The sequence below is a fragment of the Choloepus didactylus genome, chromosome 17 (assembly GCF_015220235.1).
Source record: "Choloepus didactylus isolate mChoDid1 chromosome 17, mChoDid1.pri, whole genome shotgun sequence".
NCBI lineage: Eukaryota > Metazoa > Chordata > Mammalia > Pilosa > Megalonychidae > Choloepus > Choloepus didactylus.
Genome location: NC_051323.1, coordinates 32,073,320 through 32,091,370, shown reverse-complemented (window position 1 = coordinate 32,091,370; position 18,051 = coordinate 32,073,320).

The following is an 18,051-nucleotide window of genomic DNA, read 5'->3' as shown; positions in this document are numbered from 1 at the left end:
ACCTTTCCCTGCAAGAAATAAATGAGACTGAGACTATATCTCCACGTCTCTCTGCGTCTGTCTGCCTCCCTCTTTATTTCTAGAGGTTGACAATCACCGTTCCCCTAAGAGTGACCTGCTTCCTAAAGAATAAATTAAACCAAGGGCCACATGTGCCACCCCACAGGAATTAGGTGCCTGGAAAGTAGCAATACCTCATCTCCTTGGCTGGCATTTTCTCTTGGCTCAAGACTTTGGCTGCATCTCCACCATGTCACGCACCCAGATGGAAAGTGAAAAATCCACTCAGCCATCTGGCTGTTTCTGTCTACACAATGCCATGCATCTGGGGCCATCTGGGAGTCGGACTGAATTTTTTCACTTTCTGCCTGGTTTTTTGGTGTAGTATAGATGCAGCCCTTTTTCTAGGCTAAAGGGGCTGATAACCCCTTGCCCCATTGGAAAGAGTAGAATAAGAGGCCGGGATCACGGGGCCTAGAGCACCATTCGGAAAACAAATTGAAACTTGTGAATGGCAGTAAAATAAAACCTGCAGGAAATAATAAAAGAAAAGACCATAGTTTATTAAACAAAGCAAACACGAGCACTGAATCAAGTGATTATTTGTCAACTTAGTTCATCACAGACAGCTAATACAATATTCTCAAGGGCATATTATTACAATTCTTTCCTAGGGTTGGACATTAGTCTAAGAGGCATCTTACATGGGCTCCTGTGCTTGGAAATGTGGCTGAACTAAAAAATGTATGAGTCTAAGCCCTAATTAGTATCTCCGACAAGAGCCTCTCTCTGTTTCTCAGAACAAATAATAGAGAAATTTATGAAATGCTTCCCAAGAATCATGTTCAACTTGATAAAATTTCCATACAAATTTCAGAAACCCACTGTATTAACATTAGGCGCTTAATAGTTTGGGGCAGAGGAGCAGGAGTCAGGGAAGTATAAATTGTGGGAAAATGTAAATAGTGATTGTGCAAATGAGGGTTTCCCTGGTATTGTAATTAAACATCTTGGAATTCTGGGGTACTTTCTCTTCACCCAGCTCATTTCTGAAGCTTATCTCTGGCAGGATCTGGCAGCTTTCCCTTAGCAGCAGCCTCTGCCGAAAGCTCCACTCAACTCAGTTTCTGATTTTTTCTTTCCATACAGTGCCAGGCAAAATATAAAAGTGGTTAGATAATGGGGATACATATGGAAAGTTGCGATTACAACATCTAATCAAGGGGGGGGCAGGAAGGTAGGTCAGCAGGAAGGCACGGCATGGTGCCGGTGACTTGAGCCCATCAGAGCCCTGAAGCTGGCTTTAGATTTGTCAAGGAAAGGACAGAGAGCAGTTAGGTCCCAGAGGAGGAGAGAAAAGCAAATTTCCAGAAGGTGGGCTTAGAGAGCATAACTAAAGTCCTTGCTGCTTCCATCCCAGCATTAAAAACAGGAGTCCCCCCCTGCACACATTTAAATGGCATGTTCACATTTTATGAATCAGACCCTTAATTTTAATTGCTTCTTGTACTATAGGCCAATTAAGGATGGGTCGGGAGGGCAGGGATCATTCCCACAGCCTGGGAGGTTCTGAGAGGCGGAGCTTGCTTTGCCTGAGGCGCCCATTCACACTTGTATCAAAAAAAAAAAGACTGAGTACACCATTAAACACCTCTGGTAGGAATGCTTACTTTATACGAGCTGAAAGCAAAAACTGGAGACCAAAAGTTCCCCTTTGGCCCCATCTCTTGCTTTCAAATAAAATCAATTACAACGTTTCTCTTTGTCTGAGCCATGGAAAGCTAAATACTAAATATATACAGACCCAGTACTGTTACCTTGAGAAACTGCCAGTAGGTTTGCGAGTCCTCTGAGAGCGCCCCTCTTTTTATCTATAATTGATCCCCGGCACCTTTCTGCAGTACTGAGGTTAAAGATTAAGGGTTTTTAAAAAATATCATATGCAATACCAACTGCATATGATACACATCTTAATGGACTCCTAGTTCCCACAATGCAACCCCAATATTGTAAATTACCGAAGTACGCAGCAAAATGTAAGGGGAAGAAAAATAAGACCTGTTATTAAGCTAGACATTATACTTTACATACCTTGACTTATTTATAGAGTATTTTCCCTGCTTTGTTTCCATATGAGACATTAAAATGTGTTACATTTATACAAATAATATCTTTTGCCAACCATTTCAAAGCTTTTAAAAATCAACTATAGATCTGGTCACCAAATCTAGCTGGACGGTCATCTGCACCCCACATTTCAGTACTGAACATGTGTAAATGTTACTTTTAGGAGCCCATCGGGGGTGGTGAGAGGGTCAATCTAAACAGCACATGCACCAGGCAATGCAAATAGCATTTCTCGCTTACAGGTCACAGGTTCAAGTCCCACTCCAGTCAGCAGGCCCCAAAGCCATGACCATTTAGCTGCTCAGGGATCTGGAGAACTCAGTTGCTGTGGGAAATGTGGTCACCATCCCAGCTGGACAGCTAATCAGAACAGATTGTTCATGACGCACCCCATCCCCTCCACTCCAGCTCCTTTCCCTACCTCCCCATCATCCTAATTACGGAGCCCTTACCAAGAAACCCCAGTGACTGGGCCTGGAGGCAGAGAATGTACCTTCCTTTTTTCAGAAACGTAGGCTGCTGAACTGTACATACATATAGATATATATGTATATATAAAATGCACGTTGTGTATTATAGCCCCATAATCCACCCAAACACAGTCAGGAGAGAAAATCCAGTCACCATTTATAATCTCAGGGGTTACCACCTTCCTCTGTTTATGCTATTAATCCATGTCTTCTTGCTGATACCAAATTTGCTTGTATATTTTTTTTTCTCCTTAAACATACCTATCCACACCATGCAGATACCAACTAATTGAACAATAAATAAAAAAAATAATTTCCCAACTTATGGTAAACATTACAATGAAGCTTCCTCATCTTCCTAATGAAGGAGGTAAGCATCAAGATAAAAGTAAACCGATTTATTAGATTTTCTTCCTGCACCACTGCAATAAAATAGTAAACCAGCTTGGCAGTTACTACAGGGACACAGCATGTGCTCATTAACTCTTTGCCAGTTACAAAGGTGTCCTAACAGCTCTGTTTTAATTCCATGATCCAGCCCATAATCCAGTGCTAAACAATAATTAGTATTGACTTGTTAAACAGTAGTGGAAGGTAGTCGAAGGCCTCCTTTAAGCACCTCACATATGCTTTAAGTTCCATAGACAGAGAATCAAAGGAAGGGGAAGGCTTAACTGAGAGAAGAGCGAAAGGGGGATGAAGGAGTTGGTAATGTTTTTAACTGTGAAGAAAGAATGGCTCCCCCGCCTGGAAACTTCAGCATTGTTTCCAGACCCACACAGGCACTTTACTCCACGCCAGCCTGCTCTTCAGCACCATTGTGCGAGGAAGCCTTTCCTTCCCTAATAGCTTCCCCCCCACCCCACATTTCTTTTTACCTTCTCAGGCTGACCAAATGTTGGACAATTTTCCCCCCTCTTCTAATGTAGTTTATACTCTTTCCTGCTAATGGCTCTTTTCATCCTATGCATCAAGGTTCATTTAAAATCAGCAATGAAGACCTCTGGCACCATGGATTTTCCATGGTTCCATTTATTGTCCCATTGTGTACTTGGATAAACAAGAGGGGACACTGACCACATTTGCTGGGGAAGTGCTGAACAGAGGAAGCTGTGGCTGCAAACCATGGACGTGCTTGTTGAAGAAAGGCACCGGGAGACTGCAACACCTGCTCACCGAGTTTGGTATCAAAAGGACCCAAGATGAGTTGTGTGATTCTGGGTAAGTTGCTTCATATCACAGACCCTCATGTATTAAACAGAGATAATCCACCAACTCACTGGGTTATTGAGAAGATAAATAAGGATGGATGGAAGTGCCTGGAACAGAGTCAGCTATCAATAAATATAAATTCCCTTCTCAAGGAAACGTCTTAATGAGATACTCAAAACACACATACCCTCACACACACCAGCCATATTTTTCCTATAAATTATTGCAGGATTTTAGATTTAAGAGAGAATTCACTATAGAGAGAGAAAGATCCTGCAACAGACCTTTGTGCCAGAACTTGAATGGAATATTATTTGGTAAAAGTCATTTATAGCATAAATAGGGGGCTCCATTGGATGCCATTATTAATTACGATAAAAGAAAATGAGTGAGCTGAGTCAACCAAAAATGAATAAATAAATTTCAAACTACCTAGTCACCCTGAAGAAGGAGGTCTAAAGATTAAATCTCCAAACCAACCTCTTTTTATCTGGGTGCAATTTTTGTACCTGCAATTAGCACCCTCAGCGTTCAATCTAAGAATCAGCTAGTTAATTGTGCATGTAAGTGGCTAATAGCTCCAACCAGGGGATGGTGCAGGCCTAGGGTTGCATATCTTCTTCTTCCACACACATTCAGTTATTAGATACTACATGCACACGAAGCAATAGGAGAAAGAAAAATGGAAGGAAGGAAGGAAGGAAGGAAGGAAGGAAGGAAGGAAGGAAGGAAAGAAAAAGGCATACTTCAAGAGGAATAGCATGGAATAATTAAGCCATAATGTATTCCATAATAGAGTAACCCTAAGAAATATCATTATCCTTATGTCTCAGCTTGAGTGAGAATTATTTTGGGATGTTTTAGCATCAAACTGCATCAGTAATAAAAAAAAGGGGGGGGGATAGGATAATGTACAAAATCCCATCCGAACAGTGACTGGACTACTTTGGGACCTGGAGAGAGTGAGTCCCGTATCTCAGAGAAGATGAGGGTGGCCCAGATTGAGTTGGGGGAGGGGAGAGTGAAGAGGGAATGGAAGGAAATGGCAGAAACAAATCACTGTAGAGAAGATTAAGCAATCTGTTTATGGCATAACCATCGCTACACTATACCTTTAAGTCAATCTGACGCCCAGACACCGTCACAACCAACCAACCATGCAAGTACTCACCAGTGTTTTGAGATAATCAGCCCAGACCCTCCTCTATCATGCCAGTCCAGACTGATTTTACCATCCAGCACTCTGGCTCCTGGCTTTCAGCTGCCCCTTGAGAACATCGAGGGAACTTTCTTCATCAGCTCCCCACTTTAAATGGACTGACTACCTTTGGGTCGTAGCAGTGTCTGACCTTGGCCCTTTGAGGACCAAACTCTTGTTACAAACGGTGCTCCCAATAAACAAGCCCTGTCATGCAGTATGGAAGAAAATGGGCCTCTGACCCCAATGTTAGACATTTATTTCCAATTAAAAATAATGCTGTGATAAGCCTCTTTGTAAATTCCACTTTGCCCTTATGCTGGGTTTTTTTTTTGTAGGATAGGATTCTGGGAGCAGAATTGTTCAAGGCCTTGAGTTGTCTGAAGAAAGTCTATCTGGTGGGGCAGCTGGAGACCTGGAAATCCAGCAGACTCGGCAGGTTGGAATTAGAAGTCAAGGACCCTCCCTGTATATCACACTTCGTTTTTCTACATGTACTTAATAGGATGGAGCACACAGAGATTTGCCCAATACTTGGGCTCATATGGGAGGCAATGTGGGAGAGCTGGCCTTGGAGTCAGACTAGAAAGCAGGCAGTATTTTTTGGAGCTACCTAAGGAGAACAGCTCATGGTGGAGTAGGGCAAGGGGAGACTCTAGACCTAAGGAAGGGCAAGCAACCCAGAGTGAAGAGAGGCTTCAACACCGATTTGCTGATCTTAACCCCTCTGAGGCCCAATTTCCTTATCTATAAAATGAGGACAATATTAATACCTATTTCACATACTCAATTAATATGAATAAACATTTATTGACAGTTTACCATGTGCCAAGCAGATCATGAAAATAATCAAAGGGGCAGATGTGAAAGTGATTTGTGTATTTTTATATGCTGAATAATTTTTTAATTGAATAGTTTATATGGGCTCCAAGCCATCTGCCAACTGACCGAGAAAATTCCAGAGATACTAGATGAGATTTCTAGGACAAAGCTCAAGGAATAAAGTTTATAAAATGGCTAATGTCACTTGAACGACAATTCTAAGGCAAAGTCTGAAGTTGGCCAGATTCACTTTGCTGCCCTCCCACCTCTCATTTCTGTTCATCTCTTTCTCCATTCCTGGTGTGTCCCCCTGGCACTGTCTCCTAGGCTGTTTATGATAACCCCAGGACTCTTTGCAGCACCCTACTCTGACTTGACTTCCCTAAGCAACTTGGAAGAAATTCTTTCTGCTCATCCAGACTCTTCTATCCTATGTCCCACTCTCTTAGGGTCCTGATTGGTCAGCTTGCTAAATTTTGGAGACACTAATTCCCACCATGGTGTTAATGACTGATAAACATACAGTGCTTTTCTCTGGACTATTTGCATTTTAAATAGGGATTCCTGGCTAGTCCTTACTTTGGGGGACAGAATAAGTTGAGTGGAAACCATGCTCATCAGAAACACTGGACCCAGGAAACATGTTTCCTCTGCACGGATCACATTATACAAGTGACTGCCCAATTTGCCTTTGCATCAGGCAGCATAAAGCTGCTAGCTCTGGTTCCCTGGTGATGTCACAGGGTGTCTCAGGGTGAAGAGAATGGAGAATGTAGAGTTTGACACCTCTATACCTGGACCCTTTAGAAAGGCATGCAGATCTCACATAACAGACAGAGGCACCTCAACCTGTCCAGGCCCCAGCACCGTGCAGATCTGGCTTGGGCCTCGGCAGAAGGTCACCGGAAGCTGGATTTTCTCCCTTTAGTTCCTTGAGTTAAGCCCGCCTCCCTACAAGCCATCATTGTGCCATCAGGGGTTTCATGTTACAATTTAATTTTTCTCGGTTACACACTGGGGCTCCAATCTGCACTGCGCTAGCAGTGGGAAAATTTTTAAGAATCATTTCCCAAGATGCTTTTAATATATTTCCAGTAAATTGTACCTCAACCTGTCCAGCTGGCTGGGTCATTTAATAGTGACGCACCCACTGAGTCCTCAGGGCTCCTGGGGGTTTCCCTCCGTGCTTTGCTAACGAAAATGCCGCCCCCAGTGAGGGGATAAAGCTTTTCTAATGTGCAAATGCTTCGAGGAATACAATGATACTGCCCATTAGAGAGGGCCGGGACCTCTTAAAGTATCGTTGTGGGAAAGCCTGTGCACAGGATTAGACAAAAGGGGTTCTGAAGATCAGCACTGAAATGATACCAGCTTTGGGGAGAAGCAGCATCCAAAGAAGAAAAAAAAAAAAAAAAATATGTCCCGGTGATTATTTAAAGCCCAAAAACAGACGGTAAAGTTTATCAAGTATTTTAAGCCAAATTCAGTGCTGCTTTCAGTGACTTAAAAGCACACTGCCAAATGTAAACAAAGTTCCCACAGGACAGGAGCCAGTGAGCAAGCGCCCCCAAATCTGCAGAGTCAGAAAGGAAATATAATTAATCACGACTCTCTCCTAGCTGGTTAGTTGAAATCAAACAAATGAGAGAAAGTGAAAAGTTACTAGGGGGCGTGGGGAGAGGGTGGGAGGGGGAGTAAAGAGAGGTGGTTCCCTCTTTTTCTTTCAAGAGCTCCTGCTTATGTTCGCACCACTTGGATCCAAGCCTGTGAGACAAATAAGGCTTTGAGTTTGTGGGTTTTGGTTTTCATTTTTCATAATCTGGTTTATTTGACCTTTATTCTTCTGATAATAAAGGGAAAGGGGGAATGTGGCTGAGATACAGTCCTCAAAAGTTTAAGCAGTGAAACTAAAGGCTGGGGAAACCAGGGCCAGGGCAGCCAGGCAGACCCCAAAAGACGGCTCAGCAGCCCCCTTCGATTTTGCTCCCCTGGCAGGCTTTTTTTTTTTTTCTTTTATGTCTTCCTTTTAGAAATTGGAGGAGAAAATTTTAAAAATGGGTGATGTTCTCTCAGTTCCTAGTGGGAAAGCTGCCGGCTTGGACAAGCTTCCTGTGTTTCTCTGGAAAGACAGAGAATTCCGTTTAGTTCCACAAATAGAGAAAATCTGCTTGAGAGAAGCGAGCATCTCCGCTACCCTGCAAACTCCCCATCCATGATGTCCCCACGCAGTGGGCCGTGTGGAAGTGGGCGATCTTTCAAGAGCGGCCTCGAGGGTCCCTATTTGCCGACAAAGCAAGGAGTGGGCAGCAGAGAATTGTGCCCGGCAGCGCTCCCACCCCAAGCTGCCCACTCCCACCTGGCCCAACTCATAAAAGTTTTGAAATGCTGGCATCTTTGCTGCTGCTTTCCATCGGTGCCATTTAAGTAAATTTAGAACAATAATTGTGTTAAAATGTTTTAGATGCCATATCTCCAATCCATAAAATTTATTGTATCTTTATGCAGAATTATACTGGAGTTGAAACATATAAATCAATTTATAAGGTCTAATGACATACAAACGCTTAAAAACTAAAGGCGATGCAGTAAATTCAAATTACCATTACAAATGTAAGCTTTGTAGTCAGTGTGTGACCCGCTAAGGATTATATTTAACTCCCCTGAGAGTGCTTTATCATAAAACTTTATACTTTTATTACAGTGAATTATTAAGTCCTCCATGACATGAGTCATTCCTCTCACTGACTATGGCTTTTTTAATGACACTATAATAGACATCTTGCTAATAGCAGGAGGATTGCTACCTCTGCGGTAAGGAGAAGGGGTGGGAGGAGGAGGGAAAAGAAAAGACAATACAGGACACGCCCATGGAGAAGCGTATTTCCCAAGGGACTCCCATTAAACATCATACAAAGCCGAAAAACTCAGACCCATCCACCTGCCGTCCTGGGTAAAACAAGAGCCTAAAAGAAATTCAGTTTTGAAAGTCACGCTTGGAGAAAGGAAAACATTTGAGATTTTCCTGAGCAATTTTAGTTTTCCATCAAAACTTTAAAATCCTCTCTCTGCTGCTATGCCATAGATACGCTGCCTTTGCATTATGATAAGTTCTCCCTAATAACAGAAGACTGTGATCCCATAATGTGCAGCGACCCACTGCTCATAAATTTGACTTCTGTGCGATGCTGCCCCTTCTTCACGTTGTGTCTGCACAAGGGCACCGTGGTGGGAAGCTTTTCAGAGTCCACCTGAGTCCACAAAACATCGCATGCTGACAAGCTCCATGTCAATCAAGAGAGGGTTTTAGATGGAATGTTCTCCATCAGCCTGTGGGTTGGCAGATAATGCTGAGTGTTACCTACCACTGCCAAAGACTAGCTGAGCCCCAAGATGCTGGAGTCACACAACCATGTATACACAGAGCTGGTTCCGCATCCGGGACACCAGAATTAGGAATCCCAAGCTCCTGTAATGAGAGAAAAGCCAGTTCACATAAAAGATGCATCTGTGTTAAAATCAGTGAACAGATTTGGGTTAAAAATAAGACTTATGTGTTTGTCCAAAGAGGGGAAGAGAAAATGGATGCCTAGACTAGTTTCTGTGCATCTATGCAAGAGTGACTTCCCTGTAGGAATTTCCCATGCTTTCTGTTACTTTTGCTTTTTTATTCACTTTCTGGTAATCATCTCTGTGTTCTCACCCCTGTGGTCTCTTGGTGATTTCTGGGGCTGGGTGCAGTGGCTTGAGCCCTCACTCTTTGTCAAGTGGCTGGCTAACTGGCCTTTGGCCTTATTTGTTAACAGATGCTTCTGACGCCCACCAAGGCAAAAACTTAAAGAGCCAACCAATGTTTTCTCTAACTAGTTTATTCTGAACTATTTTGTTTACAAAAAAACAGAAAGAAAAGAAAAGATTTTGTCTTCCTGGCATTGATTGAATGGACTGGACAATTCAGTCAACTGACAAGAGATTTTTCATAAATTGACTGGTTGTTGACCAATTTTGGGAGTCCTATTGGTTGCTGAATGTTTTTATAGGCACAGGGAAATAAAAACTATACAAAATCACATTTCTCTCTTTCTCTCTCTCTTTCTCTCTCTCTCTTATATATACATACATACACACAACTTCATAGAAATCCATTTTGAAAAATTTCACTGAGAACTCAACAAACTTGACAAAGTTAAACAGCTTTTTTACGTAAGTTGTCTCAAATATTAAACATTTTTCATTACACATTTTCTACCCAAAATGCTACAATTTTGTCCCAATGTCAGCCACTGTCTCCTTCTCAGATAGTACTCCATGGGTACAATAAACTCACTGAATTCAGTTTAATTCACTCAGTATTTATGGAGTGTCCATTGTGCGCCAGTTCTCTATGCTGGGAACTCAGGTTGACCTTCATAAGCACAGTGCCGTGTCTTCATAAAGATGACAGTCTAGACTTTGGAGCAGGGGCCAGCAAACTACAACCCATGGACAAGTCTGGCCCACCACTTGTTTTGGTAAATAAAGTTTTATTAGAACACATTCATACCCCTCAATATAACTACTTTGGCACTACAATGACAGATTTGAGAAATTGTGACCTGTAAAATCTAAAATATCTACCATCTGGCCCTTTATCAAAAAAAAAAAGTTTTCTGTCCCCTGGTCTGCAGCATTGATTCCCAGCCATAGCTACAATTTTAAATCACCCAGGGAACCTTTTTAAAAATTCAGTCAATGCCTAGACCACCCCAGACTAATTAAATGTGAATCTCCAGGGAGTAGTGTCCTGACATCTACAGTTTTGGAAAAGCTCCCTCAGGTGATTCTGATGCAGAGCCAGGGTTGAGAAACACTAGTAGGTAAAAGAAACTTCAGGGAAGTAATGGGTCACTTCCTGACAGAGCTGTTGGATAGCCTGGACATTCTTGGCTTCTCCAGGAGGAGAGACAAATGTTCTCTGCTGCTGCCAGATGCCCTGCCTCAGTGGCCTATCTGTTAACTCTAAGACACCATAGCCCAGGGAGAAGAGCCAAAAACCAGGATTTTGTCATTGAAAAGAATAATCAAATATTTGTGTATCTCCACTTCTCCCAACCCTGGTAGCTGAACATATCATGCCCTCAAAGAGTTTTAATATTATTTTAGTAGGCAGAACAAATAAGTTGGCCTGATCTACCTATAGAGAAGACCTTTTTAATTCACTATGCAAGATTATTCATTTGCAGCACTTAATTTGTGGGACCCCAAAGGAACTCAGGGCCTATTAAAATATCTGAAGGTGGGCGTCTCTAATCAGCTCTGGGATGGGAGCAGGGGCACAACTCTGGACGCCTTAATTCAGGCCCAGTTTCCTTGGGAGTTGAGCATACTGTCCAGTTGGGTGTAAAAAGAGTTGAACAGAAACTTATACACTCTAAAGCTGTGCTAACAATTCCTACAAGCTCACTGCATGTAGAACAAATTCAGAGCTTCAACTGAACCTACGAGACCTGGGAAAAAACTTAAATTCAGGCAATCTAGGTGGCCTAATCTTACTTTTTTTATTATCGTGGTAACACACATTTTATGCAAAATTTCCCCTTTTAACCATTTTAAGTGGTATTAATTACATTCACAATGTTGTGCTACCATCACCACCATCCATTACCAAGACTTTTCCATAGCCCCAAACAGAAATGTTACATCAATTAAGCAATAATTCCCCATAACCCTCTCATTGGTAATTTCTAATCAACTTTCCGTCTCTATTAATTTGCTTATTTTAGATATTTTATATGAGCGGAATCTTGCAATATTTGTTGTCCTTCTGTGTCTGGTTTATTTCACTCAGCATAATGCTTTCAAGGTTCATCCATATCACAGCATATATAAGAACTTAATTGCCTTTTACAATTGACTAATATTCCATTATAAGTATATACCTTATTTTGTTTATCCATTCATCTGTCAATGGACACTTGGGTTGTTTCCATCTTTTGGCTATTGTGAATAATGCCTCTGTGAACACTGATATATAAGTATCTGTTTGCATCCCTACTTTCAGTTCTTTTGAGCATATTCCTAGAAGTGGAATTGCTTGCTCTTATCGTAGTTCTATGTTTTATTTCTTGAGAAACTGCCAAATCGTTTTCCACAGTGGCTGCCGCATTTTACATTCCCACCAACAATGTACAAGGGTTCCAATTGCTCTGCATCCTCACCAATACTTGTTATTTTCTGGCTTAACTTACTTTTGATTCAACACATATTTATCAGTCACTAACTGTGGGCCCAAAACTACTTAGGCACTGAGTGACATATATTTCAGAGTGTTTCTCATCTGTATACACATACAACACACACACACACACACTCTCGCACACCCTCACACCAGAAATGATTACATAACAAAAGAGAGACTGTATGATTATGTCCCCAAGGGCGCAACTCAGAGAGGCAATCCTTTTCTGTTTAGGGGCCTAAGTAGGAGGACATTCCTTGGAGAAGACGAGCTTTGAAAGCAGAACCAAAGTTCAGTAGCCACAGATGAGCAGAGAGAGCATTTCAGAAGGAGTTGATAGTGCCTGTGAAGGAAAGGATATGTGAATTTGTGGAACCTGGGGGCGAGGAGAGGATTATGGATGAAGGAAAGTTCCACTGGAAAAAATGGCAGGTGGGAGACTGGTAAGTAGAGTCTCACACGAGACCAAGGAATAATTTTGCATTCTTCTTTTGCATTCCTCACCTTCTCAGTAAGGAAGGTCCTTGGAAACTCCAAAGAGTCTGGGGTGATCTGGAGATAATTTTTGAAAGGTTCTCCAATTTCATACTTTGCAAAGCACTTTTATATCTGTTATCTCCCAATGCCCTCCCTGCTGAATTAAAAATTACTAATATTAATTATTTCCTTTTTACAGAATAGGTAACTGACTTTCCAAGAGGTTAAGCAATGTTCCCAAAGTAATAGAATTAGCAAGTAGTCAAGCTGGAATCTTAATCCGGTTCTTAAGGATCAAGTTCAGTGCTCTTTTTACTCCAGGACAGTGTTGTGAGACAAAGTGAAGACCTGCTTTCTCATCATAAAAAAATGCCAATGTGAGCCAGGGTCCCACTCAGAGCTTCTCCAGCCCCAGGGCCCCCAGCTCTAAATAACAATGCCATCTAATCATTAGAATTTCAAAGACAAAAGCCACACAGCATCTTTTTATGATCACTGTGATAAATTAGGGCTCCTATCCTTTATACACACAGTCAAGGACTGGAAGATGTTAAGGGAAATAAATGAAAAATCTGTATACCGCCCGGGGCAAATTTTCATTTGTTTTGCACAATCAATTCATATTTCAGTACCTTGGCCTTTTACTAAGGCTTGGAAGAAAGAAAAGAAGAGAAGGAAGATGGAGGGAGGGAAAGAGACCAAAAAATCGAAACTGAAAAGGCAGAACCTGCTTTTTGTACCTGGGGCAGAGCAGCGTTAGAATGTAAAGGACAGTGGGGCAGGTTCAGATAGGAACATCTGACCCGATTTCTTAGACCCGCTCTTGACAAGAAGCTGAAAGCAGGGACTTACTGTTACTACTCACGGAACCCTGACTGGTAGAGCCGCCCCCCTGACCCAAGTTTTGTGAGGGCAGAACTCAACTCGGTTTCTTTCTCCGGAGCTCATTCCAAGTTCCTTCCCTGCAAGGCGCAGCCGGCCCACACACGTCCCTCCCCCTGCCCTACAGACCACAGCAAGGTGAGGGAGACCACCCAAGAGGGAGGAATCCGGGCTGCAGTTGAATCAACGCCCGGCTGAGAAAGTCCAGTGCCTTTCAAAGTCAGGAGGCAGAGGCTGCAACTGGGGCTGAAAGTTAGGAAAAGACGTGAGCTCTGGGGGGTCTCCCCAGAGGGCGGCGTTAAGTACAGAACTGTGAAACCCACCCATCCTCCAGGGGCTGCTCCTGCCACTTGCTCCTATCCTGCTCCTCACGCTGTCGGTGCAGGAGTTATGCACTTCAGGGCAGCGCCGGCTTGTGCTTAGCGACAGGGCAGGAAGCAGGGGCTGTCATTTAGGCCTGTCTGTATTTAGTATTCTACACCCAGGGTCAGCCCGACGACCCGCGGACCGACGAAATGTTTTTATACAACCTGCAGGCTAAGAATGGTTTTTTAACAGCTCAAAATGGTTGAAAAGACTCAGGAAGAATAGTGTTTGGTGACGTGAAAATTATATGAAATTCAAATTTCAGTGTCCCCACGTTTATTGAACCACAGACACACGCTTCCGTTTACGTTTTCTCTGTTTGGCTGCTTTCATGCTACAAGGCAGACTTGAGTCTGCTACGGAGACTGTTTGACCCACAGAGGTTAAAATATTTACTATCTGGACTTTTACAGAAAAAGTTTGCTGAACTTTACAAACATTTGGGGTGGAAGCCAGAGAAGGGAGGATGAGGCGGGAAGGGAGGAATATAGAAAGGAAGGAGGAAAAAATAGAAATAAGGGTGGGAAAGGAGAATAAAGTAAGACAGTCAAGAAATTAGTTTAAGGGCTTGAAAGGAAGCAGAGGGCAGTCATTCAGGTTTTCATGCACCATTCAGGTGAGCACAGCAACTTATGTTCCCAAAATCAGCAGCAGCCATACCAGGAGGAGCCCAGCAGGAGCAGCTGGGAGCCAAGATCCTGGAGCAGAGAGACAGCATGGGGGAATGAAATTTTCCCGAACTCTGGACAGCAGTCTGAATTTCAACCTTCTAATCACTCTTTTCATCCTTTACCCCATCCATGCCCATTCAGTACACCCATTCCTATGGAGCAGGACTCTCTTTGAGTTTCCCCATTTACTTTATTTCCCAGGCTCATCAATATACCTTTTGCTTTACAGCAGCCTCTCATTGGACTTGCGTCTGTACAAGCCTCCGATTCCTACTTCAAGTCTTCTGGATTCTCAGATAACCCAACTACTGGTACCTCCCCTTAGGGCCCCTCAGCATGTCCCTTGCATTATCTCAAATTTTGGATTTTGCATTTAACACAATGATACTTCAACACTGGGACAGCTTTGAACAAAGGAGACTGCCTTTAGGGGTCTGCACTCCTAGTAAGAGTTAGTCCAAGTAGGGTCATTAAAAAAAAAAATTTCTACAGCCTTTGTAGCTACATCCCCTCTGTCCCCTCTTTTGTTCCTAATTTATTTAGCCTTTCTTTTTTGTTTATCAATTTATCTTTCTAGAGATATTGTATTTTTAGTGCCTTCAAATAATCTTTGAAAGCACTTTAACTTTGTTGATCTTCTCTATTTTATCTTTGTTTTCCATTCCATTGAATTTCTAGTTAAACTGTGTATCTGATCATTTAAGTAACGGAAGATGTTTTAAGTCTGATTCTGCTTTCAGTTATTTCTATTGACCTTCACTCATGGTGTCTTGCTTCCTTGTGTGTTTTATGATTTTTGACTAAGCTTTTCATTTGCTTTGCAACTTCATCTTTTGGAATTTTTAGGCATGGCTTACATTTGTTTTTCTTCAGAAAGGAGAAAAGCAATCCAGTCTCTAATTACCCAGAAACATCTTCAATTAAATTCATTGCTCGAATTCTGGGTGATCATATAGATATCATGAATTCTGACCGAAGACTCATGTGACAGTTAGTAGTGGTCACTAATTCTCAAAGAATATTATTTTCCCCTTCACACAGCACAAAGGTGAATTTTTTATCTTTGCCACAATTTTCTGCATTGTTTCTTTCTTATTTACATTCATACTCATAACGCAGCCCCTTAGAGTCCTATATTTATAGGGGGTCCTATAAGAATTTCTACACAGGATGGCAGGTTTTATCTCCCCATTCCCATGACCCCCTTAGCCATCAGGAAAGAATTCAATGTCATCAGAGTTCAGCAGAAACCCTCAGGGCACAAGCCAATATTAGTGCAATTTTACCTGTCATTTTTCCTTATCTTCCTTTTATTTGTCCTCTACACATTCCTTCCTTTTATGCCATCTCTGAAAAACATTAAAAGTAGACATTTTTAATATTCTGTGTAGCATATTTTTGTTCCAGTCAGAAGTGTCAGTCAAGATATTTAGTCTGCTATTCTGCCAGAATCTTACAACTACTTTCTAATTGACACATTAACTCTGGAGTGGAGCTTTAATGCATTCAACACAGGGCAGACTCTGAAATGAAAGAGAAGAAAAGTGCCCATATACCGAGACACTTCTGAAGTGCAAATAGTTCAATCCCAATCTCATTCTGAAAATAGGCTCCAATTTGTATTTGTGGATTTATTCATTTTCCCTAAATCCACTCTCTAGACCTCACTATGTAAGTTCCCTTAGCCTGGCCATTTTCTCCTTTCCAAAACCTAGGATTATAGAACTGGAATGACAGCTTCAATCTGAATGGCTGATTTAGATACTTATAAGTTAATGGAAAACCCCTTCTTTTGTTTATTATTTTGTTCCGCATTCATTCACCATAGATTTCTGGGTCACCTACTGTGTGTTAGGTACTGGTCTTAGTGCTGACCAGAACTATGGGCCTTCGCCTGAATTCCTGTGAGGCTCTTCTAGAGATGAAACTCATTCCTACTAAAGCAAGGCAATTTCATCTTGAATTTATGTAAGTGGTATGTCAAATCCCAACGTGATTCAAAGTGTGGTCCACTGGCTGGCAGCATTATCAGCAACTGGGAACTTAAATCAGGGTGGAGACCAAGAATCTGTTTGAACAAGTTCTCCAAGTCATAGTTAAGCTCTTAAAATTTGAGAACTACTGCTCTATAGTGCTATCATTTGATCTCTGATATATTTAACTATAAGGTCTGAGTTTTGTTGATCCAGATTCCTGATCCTGAAAGAGACCACTAAGTTTTAAAAGTCACCAAAAGAAGCACCAGAGTCATCCCACATACTTTCATGATCCTGAAGGACTAAGACATCATGGATGCTATTAGGTATAGAGTATAGAATTTACAATGCAATATAAAATATTTTCAATTTTTTGCAAACTCTTTCTAACAGCATTGATGGCAGATTCTGTCTTTTCCCCCTCCTTGCCACTGGAGCAAACATAGCTAAATTCCATTAGTGAATGCAAGTCCCAACCAATCTACTCATCTTGTGGTTGCAAAGGGAAAACAAAGCAGAGGGCTACATGATCAACCAATATATAAAGTCTCCCTTAGAGGAAGAGATGGGGTCAGAAAAAAAAGTTCATGCCTGGAATGACACTAGAGGCTATAGGGCCAGAGCCCGAAATAAAGGGGGCAGGGTGAGAATTGAAGAACCTAGTTTAGCAAGTAACCCCCAAAAGTGATTAGAAATAGCTCACCCACACTGTTTCATCAAGCCCGTAATCAAAACCTCACTAGAAAGTAAAGTGATGAGGTAGAAAGGAAAGGTTACACTGAGAAAGAGATAAACTAGGCAATCCAAAAGTTAGGAAAATGCACACACACATATTTGAAGAAGGAATGCATTCAAAATGTGCTTCTCCCAATAGTTCAATCTATTTTTTTTTTCTAATCGCCATATGTGCCACGTCTTCATAACACACAGATGTGTCTATGGCATGCTGAAATCACAGAGCACCTTCCCCGAGTCATCTCAGGAAGAATCTGCACCAAACAGATGAGGTAGCAAAGACCTTACTGGATGGCTGGTTGCACTGTAATTTATTTTCACAACTAAAATAAGAGCAGGATAAAATTTGGCTTACGAGCTGGTATCTAAGTTGGTGGGTAAACAAAAATTAAGAGTTAATGTTGAGTTATAGAATCTTAGAAAATAAATTTATTGGGCATGTTTGGGGGTAGGGAGTAAGAAACATAAAGCCCTTTCTAGAAACATTTGGGGAGAAGGAGAGTCTCGGCACACAATACAATTAGTAGCTAGATGTATTCCTGTTGCCATTTCCAAAAGAAAACTGATGGTGGTGTTTCCACTTTGTTGCCACATTCAAACAGTGTCAACACACTAGTGACAGAATAGAAAACATCACCATTTTCCATCTCTGACACGGAAGAGGACCTTGTGCTGCTGGGCTCCTGCTGGGCCTCCACTGGAGGCCCTATCTCCTGAAGATCCTTTCTCTTCCCAAACAAAACACTTCACCATTTCCTTTTCCCACCCCAGTCCCAAGCTTGTATTTCCTAGGAAAAGATAAAGGGTTATCCAGGTCCAATAGTGAAAAAAAGAAAAAAAGAAAAAAAAAAATTCCAGTCATATAAATAACTGCTAATTGAGATTATTTCCAAGAAAAAAA